The sequence below is a fragment of the Sinocyclocheilus grahami genome, unplaced genomic scaffold (assembly GCF_001515645.1).
Source record: "Sinocyclocheilus grahami isolate Dianchi unplaced genomic scaffold, SAMN03320097.WGS_v1.1 scaffold414.1, whole genome shotgun sequence".
NCBI classification, from domain to species: Eukaryota; Metazoa; Chordata; class Actinopteri; order Cypriniformes; family Cyprinidae; genus Sinocyclocheilus; species Sinocyclocheilus grahami.
The window spans coordinates 201,791-214,403 of NW_015505593.1; the positions used below are offsets into that span (position 1 = coordinate 201,791).

The following is a 12,613-nucleotide window of genomic DNA, read 5'->3' on the forward strand; positions in this document are numbered from 1 at the left end:
TCCGAGAGAGTTTTCACGGCTGAAGATCGCCTTGGAGAACACACTTCCAGCTAATGGCACTGAAAGGTTTAAATTTCAGATTCTCACTGACCACCTCAAATTAGAGGAGGCGTTGCTCATTGCTGATTCATACAGTCACTCTCAATACCCCTTCACAAAAACGATGGCTGCCTCGGACCAGCAATACGGTCAGCCACACCAGCTTGCATTACAACAGATAGCAGAACTTATGGATGGCCCGAACATTAACAGCGGAGACATAAAGGCCTTCAGATTGTTTGCCCTTAAAGTTCATTCTCTCGTTGGCATGCTAGGCCAACTTGGTCAGAAAGGCACCTTCGAATTGCAGTGTGGCTCCCATGTCTCCAGACTGCTGGGGAAATTACCGCATGATCTCAGATCAAGTTTTCGCCGGTTTGCACATTCACATCATGTTCCCATTCCAACTCTTTTGGATCTGTCTGAAGTGTTGGAGTATGAGATTCAGGTACAGGAGGACACTTCGAGGTTCATAACCAGTCAACGCAGAAGGCCTACCGCACGGACCATGGAGGTGATCAAAGACCACAGGTCTTTTAATAAGAATGCTAACATTCTTCTCAACACAGAGAAAGCCCTACCTGACACAACGACCTTATCTCTTATTGGGAAAGCTGCACCCAAACCTTATTGCCCCTACTGTGATCACTCTAAGCATTCTCTGAACAACTGTTCAAATTTTAAGCAACTCACTACAGACCAGAAGCGCAGCTGGGTCAAGGAGAACAATCGGTGTTGGCGCTGTGGCAGAAGCCACCAAGCAGCGGAATGCAGCCTGAAAATGCGCTGCAAGCAGTGTAACAGCTGACATTTACTAGTCCTCCATGACACTACAGTGAAAAGTGCTGACGTCTCACGGACTGGATCGAATGAATCTGTAACTACCACTACCAACTCCTGTCTTCTTAATACCATGAACGAAATTCTTCTAATTCGAAAGCCTCCTGCCAGCCGAAAAAGTCCTACTGAAGATCAGTAAGGTAATCCTGAGGAATGGAAAACACCACATGACTGCCTATGCCATCCAAGATGATGGTTAAGAAAGAACCATACTCCTGCACAGTGCTGCTCAGTAACTTGGCCTCAAAGGTAAACCGGAAGACCTACCGCTCCACACAGTCAGGCAAGAGCTCCAAGTCCTCAGTGGTGCAGCGGGGTCATTCTCTATCTCTCCTCTGTCGCAGCCCAAGAAGGTGTTCCACATTAAAGGTGCATTTACGGCCCAGCAACTAAGCCTGGCAGAACATACCCAGCCCGTTAAAGCTCTAAAGGAGAAATATCACCACCTGAGAGGGCTGCCACTACGGCATCTAGAGACTGTCCATCCTGTGCTGCTCATCGGTTCCGACTACCCCCATCTCATTACTCCATTGGAGCCAGTCCATCTTGGACCACCAGGGGGGCCTGCTGCCATAAAGACACACCTTGGCTGGACATTACAAGGGCCTGTGCAGCCACTTCAGTTGGACATGAATGAACAGCACTGTTTCTTCACCTCAGTTTCATCTCCTGAGACAAATCTCTACAGGCACGTGGAAAGACTGTGGCAAATGGATGTGCTGCCTTGGCGCAGCGAAAAGACCAGCACCAGATCCAGACAAGACCATGACGCTATAAAGCTCCTTGACACCAAAACCGTCAGAGTCAAGGTAGATGGGACCAAGAGATATGCCACTCCTCTTTTGCGGGTAAAGAACATGCCACAGCTCAAAGCATCCAAAGAGGCAGTGATCTCACGGCTGAGAGTTACTGAAAAGAGACGGACTAAAAATCCAGACCAAGCAGCTGCATACACCGCAGAGATGAATAAACTGGATCAAGCAGGCTATAGAGTTAAGCTGGACCAACATGCTGAGCAGGACTCTGCTAACTCATGGTACATTCTACACCATATGGTCCACCACAGTGGGAAAAATGTAGTAGTTTTTAATTGCTCATTCCAACTTGGGGGCCAAAATCTGAATGAGCTCTTGCTCCCTGGACCAGTATTGGGACCATCTCTACTCGCTGTTCTGCTCCGATTCCGCGAACACTCCATTGCAGTCAGCAGTGATATACAGGGGATGTTCCACCAGGTCAGGTTGCTCCCAGAAGACAGACCACTTCTGCGATTTCTGTGGAGAGATCTCAAGGTAAATTAACAACCCAGTGTTTTTGAGTGGCAAGTCCTTTCCTTTCGGGACCACCTGCAGTCCCTGTTGTGCAGTGTATGCCCTTCAAAAGCATGTCTTGGATCACAGTGAACCTGGAGAAGATGTCAGGCATTCTGTTATGAAGTCTTTTTATGTTGACAACTGTCTGCAAAGCTTCACAACGACAGTAGAAACAAAGGCCTTCGTCGACAAACTCAGAACCTTACTGGCAGATGGAGGGTTCGAATTAAGACAGTGGTCCAGTAATCAGCCATCAACCATAAACCATCTACCATCAGAGTTAAAATCAGCCAGTACTGAGCTCTGGATTTCTCACGGACAAACAGATACACAAGAATCTGCTCTGGGACTGCTTTGGAACCCCCAAAGAGACACCATTTCCTATAGGTATTGTCCCATAGAGAGCATTGAGACCACTATGCGTAACATCTACAGAATCCTGGCTAGTCAATACGATCCCCTGGGCTACCTCATTCCATAAACCACCAGGGCAAAGCTCATAGTCCAACGCTTGTGGGACAAAAAAAGGGACTGGGACGACCCTGATCTTTCAGAGACTTGGATGGAGTGGGAGGCAGAACTACCTTCACTACCGTGTATTTCCCTCCCAAAGTGTTACACCAGTCTGGACAAAGACAAAGAAACAAGCCAACGAGACATACCCATCTTTTGTGATGCCTCTGAATGAGCATATGGCTCAGTGGCCTATCTAAGGACAGAAGACCAGCAGGGAGAAGTGGAAGTCTCGTTTCTTACGGCAAGATCAAAGGTAGCACCCAAAAAACAGCAGTCCATTCCACGCCTAGAGCTCTGTGCGGCGCTAACTGGTGCTCAACTGGCCAAAGTGGTAAGAACTGAGTTAACCTTGCCCATTCATCATATTACCTTGTGGACTGACTCAACCACAGTCCTTACTTGGCTTAAATCTGAGTCTTGTAGATTCAAGGTCTTTGTCGGCACCCGAGTAGCAGAGATCCAAGATCTCACAGATCAGCACACCTGGAGGTTTGTGACATCTTGCAACAATCCAGCTGATGACATCACATGAGGACAAACTCTAACCGAGCTTGGTCCAGACAGCCGTTGGTATCAGGGACCTTCATTCTTAAAAGAAGCTCCAAGCTTGTGGCCTGAAATACCACATCCGGTGGAAATAGAAGGAGATGAGCTGCGCAAAACAGGGGTGTGCACACTTGCATACTTCACCAGCTCCTCAATCCTTGACACTGATCATTATAAGACCTTTCAAGAGCTGATAGAGTCCACAGCTTCTCACGGAGCGGCTGCTGACAGCCTGACAGCTGATGACTACAGAGTGGCTGAAGTCACTCTTTTACAACAGTCACAGAAAGAGTCTTTCCACCTGGATCTTGAACAGTTAAGAGCTGGTAAACCTCTCACCCATAGCAGTCGCTTAAAAGCATTAGCACCTGAACTAGACATTGAAACCCAGCTGATTTGAGTTGGAGGTCGACATTCACAGTCCTTACCTTCAGCAAGAGGCTATACACCCCATCGTGCTTGATCCAAAACACCCGATCACACAGCTTATCATACAAAGTTATGATGCTAAACTCCATCATCCAGGATATGAGAGAGTATTTGCTGAACTTCGCCGCAAATACTGTATTCCTCGTGGCAGGGAAGCTGTTAAGAGGTGGCAACGATGGTGTATAGAGTGCCAAATATGGAGAAAGAATCCAGAGATCCCCAAAATGGCCGACCTCCCTTAAGCTTATTCAGACCTGTATTTTATTCTACAGGTATGGACTGCTTTGGGCCTTATGCTGTCAAGGTTGGTAGAAGAACTGAAAAGAAATGGGGTATGATTTTCAAATGCTTAACCACTCGAGCAGTGTATATTGATCTCCTGCATAACCTTGATGCCAATTCTTTCCTCATGGCTCTCAGACGCTTTACAGCTAGACGTGGAGCCCCTTTTGAACTCATCTCAGATCAGGGCACCAATTTTAAGGGAGGAGAAAGGGAACTCAAAGAAGCATTTGCAGCTCTTGCCCCTGAGCTTCAGAGACAGCTGGCCAGACAACAAATCCAATTCCAATTTAACCCCGCAAGCTCTCCTCACTTTGGAGGTTGCTGGGAACGAGAAATCCACTCCCTCAAACAAGCGCTGACTGCAACTATCGGAGCTCAGTCAGTTACCTTTGAAGTTTTACAAACTGTGTTAGTGGAGATTGAGGGAATTCTAAATTCTAAGCCCTTGGGTTATACTTCCTCTGACATTGCGGACCCAGACCCCATCACTCCAAACTCCCTCTTGATGGGGCGGCCAGATTCCTCCCTACCTCCAGTGGTATACCCAGAGTCAGAGCTCATAAGCAGACAGCGCCAAAGCCAAGTCCTCGCAGACCACTTCTGGAAGCACTTCTTGAAGTTTTACCTTCCTGGCCTTCAGACTCGTCAGAAGTGGCAAGACGACACATCAGACATTCAAGCTGGCACCACAGTTATGATAGTAGACCCACAGTTAACCCGAGTGTAAGAAGTTTTCCCAGGGGCCGATGGCCGAGTGAGGATAGCTAATATCAAGGTGGGCGTAAAAACATACACACGTCCAGTAGCACGTCTCATACGATTACCCAATATTCCTGAGTAACGTAAGACTACTGTACATTTATCTATAATTTAGAGGCCTTGTGTAATTGTACATATTCTCTTCCGAGAATCTGGGGGTGGCTGTTAAAAAGACGATTAATTTGTCAAACTAATATGAGTGCTGATCACGTCTTTTTTCCTTCTGCTGAGATTGATAGATGCGCAGCATCCCGCGCGGCAGCCAGTCAGAATTGGCCGACCTACACACAGGCGAATATCCCACCCATGGCGCTTGGAGTTGAGTTCATCAGAGCGCCGATGCGGTCATTAAACCTCTGCCGTTGTGCATAATATATGTTTATTACTTTCACGGGTGTTGTGCGTCAATGAAAAGTAAGTGTGTGATATTTGATCTTTGTAACTATCATATGTGCATTACGTTAATCTGTTTTATATATACCTTTGCCGTTCCGATGTACATTAGTGTATGTAAGCTAGCAACATGAGGCGATCGTGTCTTTAAACTGATGTTGCAATCTATATTACTTTTATGCTTAGTTGTTCATATTGATGTTATTTATTTAAGTTTCATGTATGATTCGGTTCACTTGATTGTTAAAGCTTTCATTTTTAAATATTTTTAAGTTGTAAATTACCTAATGCGCATGTGCGTGGGACAAGCCCAGACAAAGCACAGCTGTTAAGCTATATTCTAGTCTATGGGATAACAAAGCTGTGTGCGGTTTAATCTATGGCAATGTATGATATAACAAGCTTCGTTCCACCTAAATAATCCGTAAATAGCTGTATTTAATCCACTATTCAGTATGTATATGTTTTCTAACATTGTTTTCTAAGGTTACTACCATGTATGTTTATACTTATGTGCATTTTCTGTGTTTTGTAGAAAACCACATACACCTGTATACACCCGACAAGTAACTGAGTGTTGTAGTGACGAATAAAAGGGTTATTCCCAGATATAAGACACCTGTTGACTGCATCTGTTAACCAAGTCTCTTACCGGACACCCTGTGGTGGGTTTAAAATCTAACTGGCAATCAAAATCAAAGGGGCTATCAACAGCCAATTCATCCTTACATGTGGTCTGACGCGAGATCGAAAGTATCGATACTCAAACAAAAAATATGCAATGAATTGGACGAATAACCTTTGTTAGCGAGTAATTGTGTAGGATATAACTATTTTCCTGCTCATCTGGACACGCAAATGTTTCAAGACAGAACTAATCAATCACAGAGAGCATTCACTCACTTATGACAGTGCATTCAAACGTGGCTGCGTTTCCCAAAAGTATCATAAGAAAGCATTAAAGCTTTTGGGAACGGCAGCCCTGAACAATGCTTATCACAGGACAGAAGGACAGAGTTATTTCACAATAAACAAACTGAAATTGTAGCCTACATAGTTTGTGAAATTACTTTTATTTAAATTGAACGTTGAAAGATAATATTGATCATGTTCTATTCTGTAATGCTAATAGAAATCATACACTGTCAGAATAAAAAGGTTGCATTTTATGGATGCAACAGCCGGTCACTGGCAGTCCCTTATGAAAATGAACCATGGTTTTACTAAAGTGACCATAGTTCAACTGTAGTATTTATAGATTTGAATCATATGTAAACAAAAAACATATTTGAACCATGTGTAACAAAAATACAACCTAATAAGTTACAATTAAGGCGTATTGAATGTTAAAATGCGTTTTAAACATAAAGTTAAGTGCTAATCATTACCCATTTTACTCTTAGTAATTTAATAATTTAATACATTTCATAATTTAAAAGTTTAGTTCAGAAGTATCGAATCGGTATCGATATCGTCGATACTGCCTTGAAAAATATCGGTATCGTATCGAAAACAAAATAAGGGGTATCGCCCATCCCTAATGCATGCCAGTTAGAAAAATGTCCGAGTTACGTCCGACTTGCTCTGCTGTCATGCTGATGTGTACCAAAAAACTATGCGACGGCGAGGCGGCTGTGTCGGATTGTGCAGTCGAGCAGTTGCTCTCCACCGACTGTGCTGATCAAAAGCATGATGGGAAACGACTGACTGACGACACAGCTTAATGCTGATTGGTTCAGACAACCGTGATGCTGTGTTCTCTTCTAAAATGTTTAATTTTTTTACCTGATTTGATGCGATTATGTATTTATGCTTTAATATTCCTAAACACTATGCGATCTCTGTGTGAGATATGTGATGGTTGTCATATTTCTATAAAAATCTAAGATACATGTTTGTATTAAAGTAAAAATGGATGATAAATACGCCTTTCGTATGGAATTAAATAGCAAGCACTTTGAGTGTCTTGATCATCTTATTTATTTTCATATAAAAACAACAGAGCTGAATTTATATCATGTTAATTAGCAACACAGCACGTGAGTGTAAATAACGCGATATATGCTTGAGGGAAAGGGTTGGCAGGTTTTCATAACAAAACACGTCCAATTGTTACTCAAAACTAGCCCAAACTATCCGCATTTCGAGGGGGTCTCCCGGTAAAAATTGCATTCCGGGAGCTAAAATACACATTGGGGTATTCGCTTCAACCTGGGACATGAAAAACAACCCCCCAGATAGCAAATGACATCTGGCCCACATCTCCCACATTCTTCTGGCCCACATACCGCGTGGAATGACGGCGATGACTCAACCTGAGTCTGGCTGACAGAAGTCAGCCACAACTGAACCGGATCCGGTCCAGATGTGGCTGACTTCTGGGTTAGATATGGCCCACATTTACCCTTTCTAGATACAAAAGAATATGTAATTCATCCAGAATAAAAAAAACACTCATATAGTCTAAACTGCTTTATTAAAATATCAAAATTAGATAAATACAGATATTTAAAATATATATATATACATAGAGAGAGAAATCATAAATACAAATGCATGTATATAGATATAAAACAAATACATTTACATTACTACAAAATAAAAAATACAGATAAATATTTATAAATCTAGTTAAATACACATTTACATTACATTTACATTTAGTCATTTAGCAGAGTTACAAGCGGCTTACAAATGAGGACAATGGAAGCAATCAAAATCAACAAAAGAGCAATGATATGCAAGTGTTTTAACAAGTCTCAGTTAGCTGAACAGTACACGTAGCAAGTTTTTTTTATTACATAATAAATAAAAAGAAAACAGATAGAATAGAAAAAGAATAGAGCAAGCTAGCTTTAGAGGCCTTTTTTACTTTTGTTAATTGTATAATAAAAAACAAAACAAATAGATAGATAGAATACAAAAAGATTAGAGAAGCTAGTGTTAGGTTTTTTTTGTAAGAAAACAAGAAGTTAGTAAATGAAAGACAACATATACACATGACATGTATATCACATAATATATTAAGGCTGTGCGATTTGGGGAGAATATCTAAATATCTATCTAGATTTTTTTTGACAGATATTGCGATTTGATTTGCGATTTTAATTTTGCAAAGTCAAGCTTCAGCTTAATATTGTCAATAGTGTGCAGCACAGTATGGGTTTCGTTAACCTGTTGAAAAAAACAATAGAAACCATCACAGAAATTCTTATGGTTTCCATTAAAACAATTACAAAATTCCTTTTTGTAGTGTGTTTCGGGCATTATTCCAATAGGAATTACTGTTCTATTGTTTCCCATCTGCCAGTTTACATCCCACCAATAGAATCCATCAAATACCAGTAGACACCATTATAGTTTACATTAAAACCAATATAATTCCCATTATAACCCTTAAATCCATAACATTTTCTATTGTGTTTTGGGAGGGGTTCTATTGTTTTTTTCAACAGGGAATATTACTTTTACAGAATTTACTTAATTACTGAATTTCACAGGAATAGGATGATTTATTCGTTTTTAAGTATTTGGGATTTTAAGAACAAGTGGAAAATGTGCTGAATGTTTCATTTCTTCCCAGTGAAATTAGCAAAGCAGTTAAACTGAATTTACATTTGTGTTAAATACGGAGACAGGCGTGAGTTGACACAGGTTGCAGCCGTGCGTCAAGCCTTGTCCATATTGCCAGATGTGCTCGTAGAGGCTTGCGGTGTGGAGTATACGGAGTATAAACGAGCATTACGAAACAGCGTATGTACGGCAAGTGTAAACAGATCCTCCGTGAGACGCGGCAGAGAGGAGCGAGAATGAGAAGCATTCAGAGACACAGGCTGTGTGTGCGGTCTTCTGAATTGGGAATAGCGAACATGCATTATAAACTTATTTCAAATTAGAATCTGTTGGGGAGATAAAATGTGCAAGATAATGTATACGTACTAATAAAAACATCTAGAAATGTATCTTTTACTCTCCAGTACTGAAAGCAGAACCGATAAGGGAGCTCTTGATATGTGTTGTGACACAGCTCTTGCAAATTAACACTACCTTTTTTGTTTGATGTCTGTCATTTCGAAGCCGAAGTAATCTCATATTACATCATTTTTTCTTTAGTATTAATTTGCCTGACTATTGATCTGACCCTTTAGATCAATAGTCATAAATCACACACACACTCTCTCTCTCCCGCTTTCTGTTTGTTTTTTTTAATGGTGGGTGTTTACGCAGTTGGCTAGAGCAGTGCTGATTGGGGAGAATGGAGGTGCGCTCACTCTATTGGTTAGTAAGACTGCCACACAAGGCTGGCAGTCATGCATATGCTCTGGAAGAGTAATATCGCGTCCACATCGCAGGTTTTGCAATTAGCAAATCGCAATTAGCAAATCGTGATTGTGATTCGATTTCGATTAATCGCACAGCCCTATAACAGATACATACAGAATTCCAATAAAGTATATACATTCAACTATTCTCACTGAACTGCTACACTGTTAACCAGAGGAGCACAACAAATTTCTGCAAGAGGAGTCAAAGAAACAGAGAATTCAAATCAACAGTTCGATAACTAGCTAACTAACCATGAGCAGGGCAAAAGGGGAGTCCATGAAACAGGCAGGGGTCAAAACCAGAAAGCAGTCCAAAGAAAACATCAATCCAGAGGGTAATTCAGACACGAGGCCAGGGGCAAGCGAGGGTCAGAGCCAAAAAGCAGTCTGATACCAACAACCTGGAGACAGGAGAAGACAACATCTTAAAGGTGCTTTATGTATTTTTGACAGTATTAAAGCATTAAAATATTATGTTTGCAGATATAGAATGTTTGCAAAACCCAGTTCAACCACAGGCATCTTTTAACCCAGTGTTCGACTTCCTAGTCTGTTGCAGTGGTGGTAGTTTGAATGTCCATCTATAGTTGCCATCATCTAAGGTCTTTTTGAGTATTGGCATCATCTGAAGTCCCCACAAGTCCTGGTGCTGTGAAGTTTCTAATAATCCTGGGATGGACATTTAGAGAAACAGGAAGGCAAAGGGAGAAAGATTAGCATAGCTGCTGTTCATAATATTTCAGGCAAAAAATTATGAGCACTTTTTACTATTTCATCAATGGAGTACAAGGTTATGACATGTGTTTTGTGAATGCTTGGCTAAAAAGAAGTGTTTTTAATCTAGCTTTAAACTGAAAGAGTATGCAGAATGTTTCTAGATCCCTTAATAAACATATGATTTGCTCTCAGTATTTGGGGAACAGACACAGTCTCTATAGAATGGACTACATATGCCAGAGTATCATTTCATAAAATTTAAGTGGGAGGAACGTCATAACTGTAATTTACACAACCATTCAAGAGTTTGGTGTATGTAAGATATTTTAATTTAATCAAATAATTATTGCAGAGGTGAGCAGAAGAGAATTCTTTCCAAAACATTACAAAATCAACTTCAAACTTTTGAACACTAGTGTATGTTTGAGATTTGACTCACTAGTCTTATGGTCAATAGTATCTTGGAGATGTTGTCTGACAGGAGGTTCGCTCCAGCTCTGCTGGGGTGCAGCAGGCCGTCAGCATTGAAGAATCTAGGAACAAAACAAGCAATTTGACACAGAGCCAACAATATTTAGTATGCAGTTCCAGGTTTATTAGAAGGAAACACACTAGAGCAGAGGTGAAATGCAAAAAAATAAAAAGGATAATATATTAAATATATACAAAAGATAATAAATAAAATATGAACAAGTAAACCTAAAACATAAATTCTGTTATCTTAAGATAACAGAATTTATATTTTAGGTTTACTTGTTCATTTTATATAGCGCCTATGGTGTCAACGCGAAGCGTTAGGATGTCAAAACCTTCTTAAAATATCTGTAATAAATCAAAAAGGTGTATTTTTCCAAAAGCAAATAACAGATTCATGGTGATATAGGCGAAATGTTGTGAAGATATGTGAAAAATGCATATTAGGTTATGTAATGAGCTTTTTCAGCGTTTCCTACATCTCTGTCAGAAGCTCCCTTCAGAAATGTTGAAATCTTGGACACTCCCTTCTGTTGTAGAATGGTTATTTTGTCACTCTTGAAATCACAGAACAGTTTTATCAATATTTGTTTACCATAAAAGATCAAAACAATTTTAGATTAGTTTTCAGCCAATCTTCGCTCTCCTTGATAACGTTATGTCACCGGTAAACAGCAAAGTGTAAAAGGTTTAGGTTAAATAAATTAAGCAATTTCCAATCATCCATTGAAAAATTACCAGCAAAACCGCAACAAAACGGTCAAAAGCTCTCATCTAGACATAAAGATTTGATTAAAAGCCCAAACTTTCATAAATAAGAGCACAACATAGAGTTAGCATACGTTACCTAACGATACGTCGTCTGAAAACGGTAGAGATGCTAACGGACTTTTTCAAAGACATTAAACCATTTCTATAAAGTAAATAAACAACAGAAGCGAGTCAAATACAAGTAAGAGAAGTGTCAACAACAGTTAGATGTAATATTTGTGTGATGTTAGGGACTAAACTGACCTGAAAACAGCAGCGAGAGACAAGGTGTTTCCTTGTGACATGTGCAGCTCTGCGCCCCGTTTCCATGGCAACTCCTTCCGCTCCGTGCGTACGCCCATTAAAGCACGTCACGCATTAAAAATCACGCGTTTACGTTACATAAATAAACATATCCCCCTTATTTTTCCTGTAAGAGTGGGCGTGGCCATTTGTAAATTTAATGTGTCTGGCTTCCGGTGTCATTCCAGCTATATTAGCTTGTTTTGCTGTTTGCGATTGCAAACTGGTGTATCTTACCATGTTATTTTAATGTATTGTCTTAATTATGAACATACTGGTTTGTAGTGCAAACGTCTCAGGTTACTTATAACCATGGTTCCCTGAGTAGGGAACGAGACACTGCTTCCTCTAGTGGTCGCTATGGGGAACACCTCGTCGTGACCCGTGTCTGAAGCATACATTGAAAAAACACCAACTCATTGGCCGGCGACAGCCATGACGTCACTACCGGTGCGACTATAGTATAAATAGGCGCCGGGAGCTACACATCATTCACTTCTTCGTCTGAAGCTTGCATCCGCAGCATGGTAAGAAACCTAGAGGACGCAGTGTCTCGTTCCCTACTCAGGGAACCATGGTTACATAAGTAACCTGAGACATTCCCTTTCATGGGAACTTCGAACTGCGTCCTCTAGGGGTCGCTATGGGGAACGGTATACCCATGCCACTATGCTGAGGGGAGTCCAAGCCAGAACCATGGCGAGCACTAAGTACCAACTCTACCATATTGCACGTTTCTCTTTGCATGCGCTGAAGGAACTGTCTCAACAGTAGGTATCCAGAGGATACTTAGGAGGAGTGGTGCCCAAGGCGGAACCGGGGTTTTAAACCACTCAAAAAGAGCACGAAGTCTCTGCGCGTAGCTCTTACCATGCAGGATTTTTAGAAAAGTGGGCAAAGCATAACGTGCACACTTACCACTTA

At 41.2% G+C, this 12,613-nt stretch overlaps 1 long non-coding RNA gene across 2 annotated transcripts; it reads right to left on the minus strand.

Moving 5' to 3' along the window:
- Window positions 1-10,056: 10,056 nt before the first annotated feature.
- Window positions 10,057-11,535, minus strand: LOC107551104 (uncharacterized). Of its 2 annotated transcripts, XR_001604728.1 has the most exons (3): window positions 11,484-11,535; window positions 10,602-10,695; window positions 10,057-10,114 (listed from the first exon to the last, which is right to left on the minus strand). It is a non-coding gene; the product is annotated as an uncharacterized lncRNA (long non-coding RNA). The 2 variants fall into 2 exon arrangements; XR_001604727.1 differs by lacking the exon at window positions 11,484-11,535 and having other exon boundaries at window positions 10,602-10,748.
- Window positions 11,536-12,613: the final 1,078 nt, after the last annotated feature.